Source organism: Mesoplodon densirostris, chromosome 4 (assembly GCF_025265405.1).
Source record: "Mesoplodon densirostris isolate mMesDen1 chromosome 4, mMesDen1 primary haplotype, whole genome shotgun sequence".
NCBI classification, from domain to species: Eukaryota; Metazoa; Chordata; class Mammalia; order Artiodactyla; family Ziphiidae; genus Mesoplodon; species Mesoplodon densirostris.
The window spans coordinates 14316123-14328329 of NC_082664.1; the positions used below are offsets into that span (position 1 = coordinate 14316123).

The 12207-nt window shown below is 37.3% G+C and overlaps 1 protein-coding gene and 1 pseudogene across 2 annotated transcripts in view; one reads left to right on the forward strand and one right to left on the reverse strand.

Moving 5' to 3' along the window:
• Positions 1–12207, forward strand: part of RPS6KA5 (ribosomal protein S6 kinase A5) — a 191371-nt gene that overhangs the window by 128931 nt on the left and 50233 nt on the right. The window lies entirely within an intron of this gene.
• LOC132489129 (protein FAM136A-like) lies at positions 3830–4271 on the reverse strand (annotated as a pseudogene).

Genomic DNA, 12207 nt, shown 5'->3' on the forward strand with positions numbered 1-12207 from the left:
GGCTGTTGTGACTAATGCTGCAATGAACATGAGTGTACAAATATCTCTTTGAGATCGTTCTTTCAATTCTTTTGCATATATGCCCAGAAGTGGAATTGCTGGATCATGTGACAATTCTATTTTTAATTTTTTGAGGAACCTTCATACTGTTTTCCATAGAAGCTGCACCATTTTACATTCCCATTAACAGAGCACAAGGGTTCCAATTTCTCCACATCCTCACCTATACTCTGCTTTTTTTATTGTGGCCCTCCTAATGAGCATGAAGTGATACCTCATAGTTTTCATTTGCATTTCTGTAATGATTAGTGATGTTGAGTCATCTTTTTATATGCTTATTAGCCATTTGTATACCATCTTTGGATGAATGTTTATTGAAGTCCTTTGCCTATTTTTTAATCAAATTTATTTCCTTTTTTGTTGTTGAGTTGTAGGAGTTCTTTATATATTCTGGATATTAACCCCCTATCAGATATATGGTTTGCAAACTTTTTCTCCCATTCTGTAGGTTGTCTTTTTACTTTGCTTGTTTCCTTTGATGCAAGGAAGTTTTAAATTTTAATGTCGACCCATTTGTCTATTTTTGCTTTTGTTGCTGTGCTTTTGGTGTCAGACCCAAGAAATCACTGCCAAATCCAATGTAATGAAGCTTTCCCCCTATGTTTTCTTCTAGTAGTTTTATAGTTTTAGGTTTTACATTTAGATCTTCAGTTCATTTTGAGTTAATTTTTGTATTTGGGGTAAGGTAAGATCCAACTTTATTTTTTTGTGTGTATGAATATTCAGTTTTCCCAGCATCATTTGTTGAAGAGCCTATCCTTTCCCCATTGGCACCCTTGTCAAAGATCATTTGACCATGTGCATAAAGATTTATTTCTGGGCTCTTTATTCTGTTCCATTGGTCTGTATGTTTGTCTTTATTTAAGTCAAAAATGTTTTGATTGCTGTAGTTTTGTAATACCTTTTGAAATCAGGAAGTGTGAGACCTCCAACTTTGTTCTTCTTTTTCAAGATTGTTTTGGCTATTAAGGGTCCTTTGAGATTCCATATGAATTTTAAGATTTTTTTTCTATTTCTACAAAAAGGTTATTGGGATTTTGATAGGGATTATGTTGACTCTCTAGATCACTTTGGTTAGTGTGGACGTTTTAACAATATTGTCTTCCAGTCCATGAGCATGGGGTGTCTTTCCATTTATTTGTGTCTTTTAAAATTTCTTTCATAAAATTTTGTAATTTTAATTGTCCAAGTCTTTTGACCCCTTGGTCGAGTTAACTTCTAAGTATTTTATTATTTTTGATGCTTATTTTAAATGGGATTCCCCCCCCCCTTAATTTCCTTTTGGTATTGTTCATTGTTAGTGTATAAAAACATAACTAATTTTTTAAATTAATTAATTTTATTTATTTATTTTTGGCTGCATTGGGTCTTGGTTGCTGCACACGGGCTTTCTCTAGTTGCGGTCAGCGGGGGCTACTCTTCATTGCGGTGCACGTGCTTCTTATTGTGGTGGCTTCTCTTGTTGCAGAACATGCGCTCTAGGCGTGCAGGCTTCAGTAGTTGTGGCACGTGGACTCAGTAGCTGTGGCTCGAGGGCTCTAGAGTGCAGGTTCAGTAGTTGTGGCTCACGGGCTTAGTTGCTCCACAGCATGTGGGATCTTCCTGGACCAGGGCTCGAACCCAGGTCCCCTGGATTGGCAGGCAGATTCTTAGCCACCACGCCAGCAGGGAAGTCCTATAACTAATTTTTGTATGTTGATTTTGTATCCTGTAATATTGCTGGTTCTCTTATTAATTCTCACGGGCTTTTTGTGTGTGAAATCTTTAGGGTTTTTTACATATAAGATCATATTATCTGCAAGCAGACATAATTTTACTTCTTCCTTTCCAATTTGGATGTCTTTTATTTCTTTTTCTTGCCTAACTGCTCTGGGTAAGACATTCAGTGCTATGTTGAATAGAAATGGTGAGAGGGCACATCCTTACCTTGTTACTCATCTGAGAGGAAAGCTTTCAGTTTTTCACCATTGAGTATGATGTTTGCTGTGGCCTTTTCATACCTGGTTTTGTTATGCTGAGGTAGTTTCATTCTATTCCTAGCTTATTGTTAAGTGCTTTTTTTTTATCATGAAAAGATACTGAATTTTGTCAAATGCTTTTTCTGTATCAGTTGAGATGATCATGTGGTTTTTGTCCTTCATTCTGTTAATGTGGTGTATTACATGGATAGATTTTTTGAATCTTGAACCGTTCTTTCATTCCAAGATCTCACTTGGTCATGGTGTATAATCCTTTTTATGTGCTGTTGAATTCAGTTTGCTAGCATTTTTTTTTGGAAGACAAATTAAGTCTTAAATTATGTTTAAAACGAAACCACTAGGAAAATATATCACAGTCTTGAAATAGCAAACAGACAGGCTATATTATCATTTCAAGTAATAAGTTGGTAAAAACACAACGAGGTCCTTGATAAAACGATAAGGTGCCAGAACTGGGGCAAGAACAACACATGTCGCAAAAGTGTTATTTGGTAATGAAGGGCTGTCCCGTTTTTTGCTCTAAAGGAGTCACAGCTTGCCCCTGAGTTGCTTTCTTTTTCTCCTCTGACCTTCGTGTTGCCAAGGGATCATTTCAACAGAGCTCTGTTATTACAGGGGACAAAGTAAGCAATACTGGGTTTAGGCTTTCGTTCTATTTTGTTTTATGAAAACCAGATTTTTCCAAAGCCAGTACTTCATAACTCTCTTAATTAAGCAGCTAACATTCCCTTTCACTGTTCATTCCTGAATACTAGCATGTAGCACAGGCAAAATCCCCTTTCCCTTCAAGGGTGAGTGTCACTGCAAGATTGTCTTGTCACTCGGCTGACTCTGCTGCAGACAGCCTCAGGGCTCAGCATGGCTGCCAGTTAGAGGAAAGGTTTGGGTCCCCTACCAGTGTGATAGCACTTCTTATATTTTTGTAGCATCTCCAGGCTGAAAGATGTAATGTGTGAGAATTTTAAGAAATGCACATCCACATCTTGATGGCCAGAAAGGACCCTTTCAAAGTTTTTATCCAAACTACCTCTCCCAACTCTACATCTTTAAAGTAATTTCATGCCCTTGTATATAAAACAAAACCGGGCTTCCCTGGTGGTGCAGTGGTTGAGAGTCTGCCTGCCGATGTAGGGGACACGGGTTCCTGCCCCGGTCTGGGAAGATCCCACATGCCGTGGAGCGGCTGGGCCCGTGAGCCATGGCCGCTGAGCCTGCACATCCAGAGCCTGTGCTCCGCAACGGGAGAGGCCACAACAGTGAGAGGCCCGCGTACCGCAAAAAACCAAAACCAAAACCAAAAAAAACACAAATCCCCAGAAGCCCCCTTTCCCCTTCTAAGTTAGTGACCTCCTGGATTTTATTTCCAGTTTATGGAACATGTTGTAGTGATCCTTCTGGCAAACAGGAGGTTGGCAACAAATAGAAACACCTCTCCTCCCACTCCACCAGCTCATAAGCAGGTCAGATGAACCTGCCAGCCTGTTGGTATCTGTGTACCGAGAGAATCTGGTACCTTGGAGGGCTCTGGTTTGGTACAAGGGAGACTCCCTGTTGCCAGGATAAGCCCTGGCCACATGAAATTCAGGCTCACAAAAACTCTCCTGTGCTATCTCTGACCCAAATTTTAGCACCAGGTTTTTTTCATTTTCTAGGATTCAAACACAAAGGAACCAGTGTCCAGAGGCAAGTGACATAGGCCTTAAACTTGCTGCCATCCTTAATTTCCTCATTCATAAACTTTCCTTAGAAAACCCAAATCCCCATTCCTCTTTTTAAATAGATTCCTGCCTTCAGCCCCAATGGCCAATAGCAGACATCTCTTTCCCAGTGGATGAGAGAGACTCCTTCATCTTCTTGGTCATGGTTGGGATGAGGTTCATGTGGTCATCCACACACGTGGCCACGCAACTCTCCAGCTGCCGCTTCACCTGAAGCTCTTTACTCCCCGCATCTATTGAATCTTTGGCTTTGTCATTGCAATGCATAGTGCACCCGGCCAGGCGGTTCTGGAACTTCTCCAACTTGCTGGTCACCAGGGCCTGGGCTTGAGCCAGAGGTGCATGGCAGTGCTCAATGCACTGGTGCACTTGCTGCATGGACGCCTGGCTGTCCTCACAACAGCCGGCGCTGCACCGGAACATGAGGCCCTGAATCTTCTGGATGTTCTCTCTCCAGACTCTTCACCTTAGAGTCCACCGCCTCCTACACCTGGAGCTGCTACAGCTCCGCCATGGCCACCCCATGCTGCTCCCCACGGCGCCGGCGTCCACATGGACTCCTGCGCTGGAGCCCGCCCCCAGTTTGCTAGCATTTTGCTGAGGACTTTTACATCAGTTTTCATCAAGAATATTGGGCTGTAATTTTCTTTTCTTGTAGTATCTTTCCTTGGCTTTGGTATCAGGGTAATGTTGGTCTCATAAAATTAGTTTGGAAGTGTTCTCTTCAGTTTTTTAGGGGAAGTTTGAGGAGGAATGGTCCTACTACTTCTTTAAATGTTTTTTAAGAACGTCCAGTAAGCCATCTGGTCCTGGCCTTTTCTTTGTTGGGAGATTTTTGATTACTAATTCAGTGTCCTTACTGATTATGAGTCTGTTCAAATTTTCTATTCATGATTCAGTCCTGGTAGATTGTATGTTTCTAGGAATTTATCCATTAGAAATTATTCAATTTGTTGGTGTATAATTTAGTTTCTTGTAAGGTCTTCTCTTTAATTTCTGATTTTAGTTGAATCTTCTCTCTCTTTTTCTTAATCTAGCCAAGAGTTTGTCAGTTTTGTTTATCTTTTCAAAAATCTAAGTTTTGCTAATTTTTTTCTGTTCTGTTTTCTGTTTCATTTATTTTTGCTTCAATCTTTATCATTTCTTTCCTTCTGCTAACTTCTGATTTAGTTTATTCTTTTTCTAGTTCCTTGAGGTGTAAAGTTAAATTGTTGATTTCTTTGAATCTTTTAAAATGAAATCCATTCCTGTCTCAATGAACTAAGATATTCTCTTTTGTTTTCTTTTCAAAATTAGCATATTGAAATCTTTAATTTATTAGGAATTAATTTATATATATGTGTGGGGATCTTATTTTTTTCTCTTTTTATATAGATAACCCAGTTGACTGAACTATTCATTGAATAGTCAGTTAATCCCTTCCCTAGTGATTTGAAAAGCAACTTTGTCATATGCCAAATTCCTGTGCATGCTTGTGAGTCTATTTCTAGGCTCTTCATTCAATTCCATTTGTCTGCTTGCCTCTCCCTGAGTCAAAATTGAAAAATCTGAAGGGCCATAGCTTTACGGTATGTCTTTAATCTGGAAAGGTGAGATCTTTCTCCTCTTCAATCTTTTTGGGGTACGCAGGCCTCTCACTGTTGTGGCCTCTCCCATTGCAGAGTACAGGCTCTGGACGCGCAGGCTCAGCGGCCATGGCTCACGGCCCAGCCGCTCTGTGGCATGTGGGATCGTCCCGGACCGGGGCACGAACCCGTGTCCCCTGCATCGGCAGGCGGACTCTCAACCACTGCGCCACCAGGGAAGCCCTCCCCTCTTCACTCTTATCCTGTCATTCTCTCCTTATTTCCCCTAACCTTCCTCCTGCCTCTTCACTGTCTTTGCTATTCTTGGTCTTTTGTTCCTCAGTGTGTACTGAATTTATAAATTAATTTGGAGCACTGTCTTTGCTATTCTTGGTCTTTTGTTCCTCAGTGTGTATTGAATTTATAAATTAATTTGGAGAAAACTGTGATCTTTGGATATTGAATCTAACAACACAAATTTGCATAAATATTCATATTTTCCCATTTATTTCCTTGTCTTTTATGTCTTTCAATAATGTTTTCTAATTTTTGTAATGATTTATACATATATTATTAGATTTATTTCTATTAACTTATTTTCCTATTCCTGTTCCTATTGACAAAAATTAGAATATCTTTTTTTCTTGGCAAAGCATAGGAATGTTGTTGATCTTGTACATAGCAATATTGGTGAATTCATATTAGTTCCACTAATTTGAAGATTCACTTGGATTTTTTATGTAGATGACTATATTAAAAGAAAAATCAGAACTACTATTTGTAAGTAATGATGGCCCTGTATCTTTTTGATTCTCATTCTTTTTATTTTGTGTGTGTTTGGGGATGTGTGGTTTGGTTTGGTTTGGTTGCTCTGTCTACTAAGTTTTATATGTATATATCCTTGCTTTTTACTTTAAGGCCATGTGTTTTAGGTTTTAGCCATTTAGTATGGTATCTGCTCTAGGTTTTTGAGAGATAAATTATATTCTTAGTATACTGATATAAGGAAATTCTTATGGTTTTTTTCTTTAATCACCTAGTGGTGTGAGTTACATTAATAGTTTTTTTTCAATGTTAAGCCATCTTTCAATTATTGGAATAAACTTTACTTTCTGTGACATATATTTTTAATATATTTCTGGATTTTGTTTGCTAATATTTTATTTAAGATTTTATTGTCTAAGTTGACCTGTAATTTTCCTTTCTAATATTGTATTTGTCTGATTTTGGCATCATGATTATACTAACATCATGAAAGTAATTTGGAATAGTTTATATAAGATAGACAGTTCCTCTGAAGGTTTCCTCTGAATGCACTTCTAGCTATCAGCGTGTATTTTTTTCTTTTTTTTCCCTTCTAGGTGCATATGAGTGGCTTTTCAAATACTGATTTAATTTTTAAAAACTATTTATAGTTATATCAGGTTTTCAATTTTTTCTTGAGTCAATGTTGGTAAGTTATGTTTTTATAGAAAATGTTATAGTTTTGTTTTTAAATTATTGGGCATAATATTATTCATAGAAGTGCTTTACTTTTTAATCTGTATTGTAACTGTAGTAATGTTTCCTTTTAAATGACTAATATTACTGATTTGTAACTTTCTTCCTCTTTTCTTACTCAATTTTCTAGAGATTTCTCCATTTTATTAGTCTTTTTCCAGAAACAGCTTTTATCAAGCCTCTCAATTTTTCTGTTTCTTTGATGATCTTCCTTTATTACTTCATTCCTTTTACTTTCTGTTAGTTTCTTTTGTATTCTTTTATTAAACTTTTGAGTTGGACATCCAGCTCACTAATATTTAATCATTCTTTTTTTAATAAAACTGAATTTCTAAGAACAGCTTTAGATGTATCTCGCAAGTTATAATATATAGCATTTTTACTGTTATTTATTGTGGTTTTTTACCTTGGGCCATGAATTATTTAAAAATAGCTTCTTAAGTTCTCATGTATATAGGATTTTTGAGCTACCTGTTTGTAAATGAGTTTTAGTTTTATTGCTTTCTGTTTGGACAAGAAAACATACATGGTTTTATTTCTGTGGTTTTTGAGATTTGCTTTGTGACCTATTATTTGGTTAACTTTTGTAAATGTGCCATGAATACTTGAAAAGACTGTATAGTCATTCTCTGTTAGATATCAAATTTTATATATTTTCATGAACATCATGCATATCTTCCATAGCTTCACCAATTATTTTCCTGCTTGATCAGTCAGTTATAAAAGAGGTATGTTAAAGAGCCCACTATGATTGCAGATTTGTCCGTTTCTTCTTGGAAATCTCACCATTTTTGCTTTATGTGGTTTAAGGCTCTTCAAAAATTTTTGATTGTGTTAGTCTTGGAATAGTGTCATTTTCTAGTGAAATGTTCCTTTTATTATTATGTAGTGACCCTGCCTAATTTTAATAATTTTTTTTGCCTTAAAGTTCATTTTCCTGCTATTAATAAAGATATTCCAGCTTTCTGTTGGTTAATGCTGGTCTGATATATCTTTTTCTATCTCTTTACTTTCAATATTTCTTTGTCATTATGTTTTTGGTGTGCCTTTTGTAAATAACATATAACTGGATTTTGTTTTTGATCCAGAGTGTTTCTATCTTTTAACTGGTGAGTTAAATCTGTATATTATGACTGCTGATATATTTTTATTTATTTCTCTTATCTTGCTGTGTGTTTCTCTTTATCATAATTTCTCTTTGCTTTTTTCCCCTTCTTTCCTCTCTTCTATTTAAATGATTAAGATTTCTTTATTTCATTTTCCCAGTTGTCTAGAAGTTATATATATTCTATATCTGTTCTTTGAGTGGTTATTACCCTGAAATTTTTAACTTATGCAGGCATACCTTGGAGTTATTGTGGGTTCAGTTTCACCACCACAGTAAAGCAAGTCACATGAGCTTTTTGGTTTCCCAGTGCATATAAAGGTTATGTCTATGCTAAACTGCAGTCTATTAAGTATGCTATAAATAGCATTATGTCTTTAAAAAAGTGCATACCTTAATTTAAAAATACTTTATTGCTAAAAATGCCAACCACCACCTGAGCCTTCAGTGAATCATAATCTTTTAGCTGGTGGAGGATCTTGCCTCCATGTTGGTGGCTGCTGACTGATCAGGGTGGTGGTTGCTGAAGGTTGGGCTCACTGTGGCCATTTCTTAAAATAAGACAACAATGGAGTTTGTCACATCAGTTGACTCTTCCTTTTACAAATGATTTCTCTGTAGCATGCAATGCTGTCTGGTAGCATTTTACCCAGAATAGAACTTTCAAAACTGGAAACCTCTTAAATCCTGACACTGCTTGATAAACTAAATTTATGTAACATTCTAAATCCTTTATTGTCATTTCAACAATATTCACATCTTCACCAAGAGTAGATTTCATCTCAAGAAACCACTTTCTTTGCTCATCCCTAAGAAGCAGCTCACCGTCTGTTAAAATATTATCATAAAATTGCAGCAATTCAGTCACATCTTCAGGCTCCACTTCTAATTCCAATTCTTTTGCATTTTCTACCATATCTGCAGATACTTCCTCCACTGAAGTCTTGAACCCCTCAAAGTCCCCCCAGGAGAGTTGGAATCAACTTTTTTCAAACTCCTGTTAATGTTGGTATTTTAACCACTTCCCATGAATCACAGATGTTCTCAGTGGCATCTAGAATGGTGGGTCCTTTCCAGAAAAGTTTCAGTTTACTTTGCCCAGATCCATCAAAGGAATCACTTGTCTATGGCACCTATAGCCTTAAATGTATTTCTTAAATAATAAGACTTGAAAGTTGAAATTACTCCTTGATCCATGGGCTGCAGAATGTATGCTGTGTTAGCAGGCATGAAAATAACATTAATCTTATTGTACATCTCCATCAGAGCTGTTGGGTGACAAGGTGCATGGTCAATGAGCAGTAATATTGTGAAAGGAATCTTATTTTCTGAGCAGTAGATCTTTGTTTTTGTTTTTGTTTTTGTTTTTGTTTGGCGATACATGGGCCTCTCACTGCCGTGGCCTCTCCCGTTGCGGAGCACAGGCTCCGGACGCGCAGGCCCAGCGGCCATGGCTCACGGGCCCAGCCACTCCCCGGCATGTGGGATCTTCCCAGACCGGGGCATGAACCCGTGTCCCCTGCATTGACAGGCGGACTCTCAACCACTGTGCCACCAGGGAAGCCCCGAGCAGTAGATCTTAAAACAGTAGGCTTAAAATACTCTATAAACCATGTTATAAACAGATGTGCTGTCATCTAGGCTTTGTTGTTTCATTTAAAGAGCACAGGCAGAGTAGATTTAGCATAATACTTAATGGTCCTAGGATTTTCAGAATGGTAAATGAGCACTGGCTTCAACTTAAAGTCACCAAATGCATTAGCCCCTAACAAGAGAGTCAGTCTATCCTTTGAAGCTTTGATGCCAGGCACTGACTTCTCTCCAGCTAGGAAAGTCCTAGGTGGCATCTTCTTCCAATAGAAGGCTGTTTTATCTACCTTGAAAATCTGTTGTTTAGTGTAGCCACCTTCATTAATTATCTTAGCTAGATCATCTGGATACCTTGCTGCAACTTTTATGTCAGCACTTGCTGCTTCACCTTGCACTTTTATGTTATGGAGACAGCTTCTTTCCTTAAACCTCCTGAGCCAACCTTTGCTAGCTTCACTTTTGCAGCTTCCTCGTCTCTCTCAGGACTTCATAGAATTGAAGAGAGTTAGGGCCTTGCTCTGGATTAGGCTTTGACTTGAGAGAATGTTGTAGCTGGTTTGATATATCCAGACTACTAAAACTTTCTCCATATCAGCAATAAGGCTATCTTGCTTTCTTATCATACATGTGTTCACTGGAGCAGCACTTTTAATTTCCTTCAAGAACTTTTCCTTTGCATTCACAATTTGGCTAACTGTTTGGTGCAAGAGACCTACCTTTTGGCCTTCTTGGCTTTTGACATGCCTTTCTCTCTAAGCTTAGTCATTTTTAGTTTTTGATTTAAAGTGAGAGTGTGACTCTTCCTTTCACTTGAACACTTAAGGGTCATTGTAGGGTTATTAATTGGCCTAATTTCAATATTGTTTTGTCTCAGGGAATAGGGGAGCCCGAGGAAAGGGAGAGAGAGGGGGGAACAGCCAGTTGGTCTCAGATCACATACATTTATCGATTTAAGTTTGCTGTCTTATATATGGGCCCAGTTCATGGCACCCCAAAACAATTACAATAGTAACATCAAAGATTACTGATCACAGGTTAGCACAACAAATATAATAATAATGAAAAAGTTGGAAATATTGCAAGAATTACCGAACTATAACACAGAGACAAGAAGTGAGCAAATGCTGTTGAAAAAAATGGTGCCAATAGACTTGCTCGTCACAGGGTTGCCACAATCTTCAACTTGTAAAAAGCACAATATCTGTGAAACACAGATAAACACACAATAAAGCAAAGCACAGTAAAACGAGGTATGCCTGTATACTGACTTAACAGAGTCTAAAATTAACAATTATGTCTATGATTGTCATGACCACTACAAGAACAGTAGAATGTTTTAGCTTCAGTTATCCATCTCGTTTTATATGTTATTGTTACTTATTATTTTAGTCCCATCTTGTGTTATATTTCCCAGATTGATTACTGTGTAATTATTATTTTCATTTTATAAATTCAAAACTTGTTTAGATTTTCTCACATGTTTACCTGTTTTCTCTGCTCACTACTGCTTTTTACATCTTACTCTTTTCTTGTGAGTTCAGTTTATTTCTGAAGTGCATCCTTTAGATGTCTTTTTAAACAAGGATCAATGAATAGTAAACTCTATCTTTGTCTTAAAATGCCTTTATTTTGCCTTGCATATTCAGTGGTAATTTAGCTGGATATGAACATACCTAGGAATGGACTAGGTTTTTGTCTTTGGTATCTTTTTATTGTAAAACAAAACACAAAAACAAAATGAAAGTATGGCTTAGTGAGTTATTACTATAAAGCAAACACTCTTATAACCACCATTCAAGTTAAAAAATAGGAATTTGCTACCCATGGATATATTTTTATTTAGTCTGCTTGGGACTCTCGCAGCATTCAGGATAATTTTCTCAAATATGTCCTATACTTCACAGATTCTCTTTAGTTGTGTCTAATCTGTTTAGTCTGCCTATTTTTATTGTATTTTTTCATTTATACTGTTCTATTGTATTCTTTTTCATATCTTTCTGGTCTTTTCTATGCTGCTATATTGTTTTATGGATATTTTCCTTTCTTTATGTCTTTCATCTTTTACAACATACTAGGCCTTTTCTAGATTGCTCTTCTAGTATTTCAAGTAATTCTTCTGTTTTTTGTGCACTGTATAGTTCACTCATTTGTAATTTTGAGACTCCAGTGCTTTATCTTTGTGAATCCTGAGGCAGCTAAGTAGTGGGAATTCCTCTGGTTCTGTCATATGTTCCAGAGTTGTCACCATGTTGGACCAGATTTTCTCAGTTTCCCATACTATGGAGGAAAGAGTAAATTTAGGTCCCAAATCTACAAGAGCCACAAGCCTAGGGATTTGATTCCACAAGAGGAGCATTTATTTATTTGTTTTTAAATCTAGGGCTCAGACAGAAATAAATCTGGGCTACTGGGTGAATTTATTTTTTCTAGACTTTGCTTTCACTGAGGGTTCAGCTTTCTTAGATTCCAAGGTTTACACAAGAGTAGTAATTCCAGTCCACCTCTTTAGAGCCGAGGGCCTCATCTTCTGTCCTTATAAAAGTATTGAAATTCAAGCTTCTGGATTGCTAGGATCTGAAACAACTTCCCTTCCTTTCCTTTGTGCTGCCGCGGCCCAGGTCCTATGGATACCTCTGTTTTTCAGCATCCTCTTTGTGGCTGGCACCTAGGGATTCCCCTTTCTGTCTTGG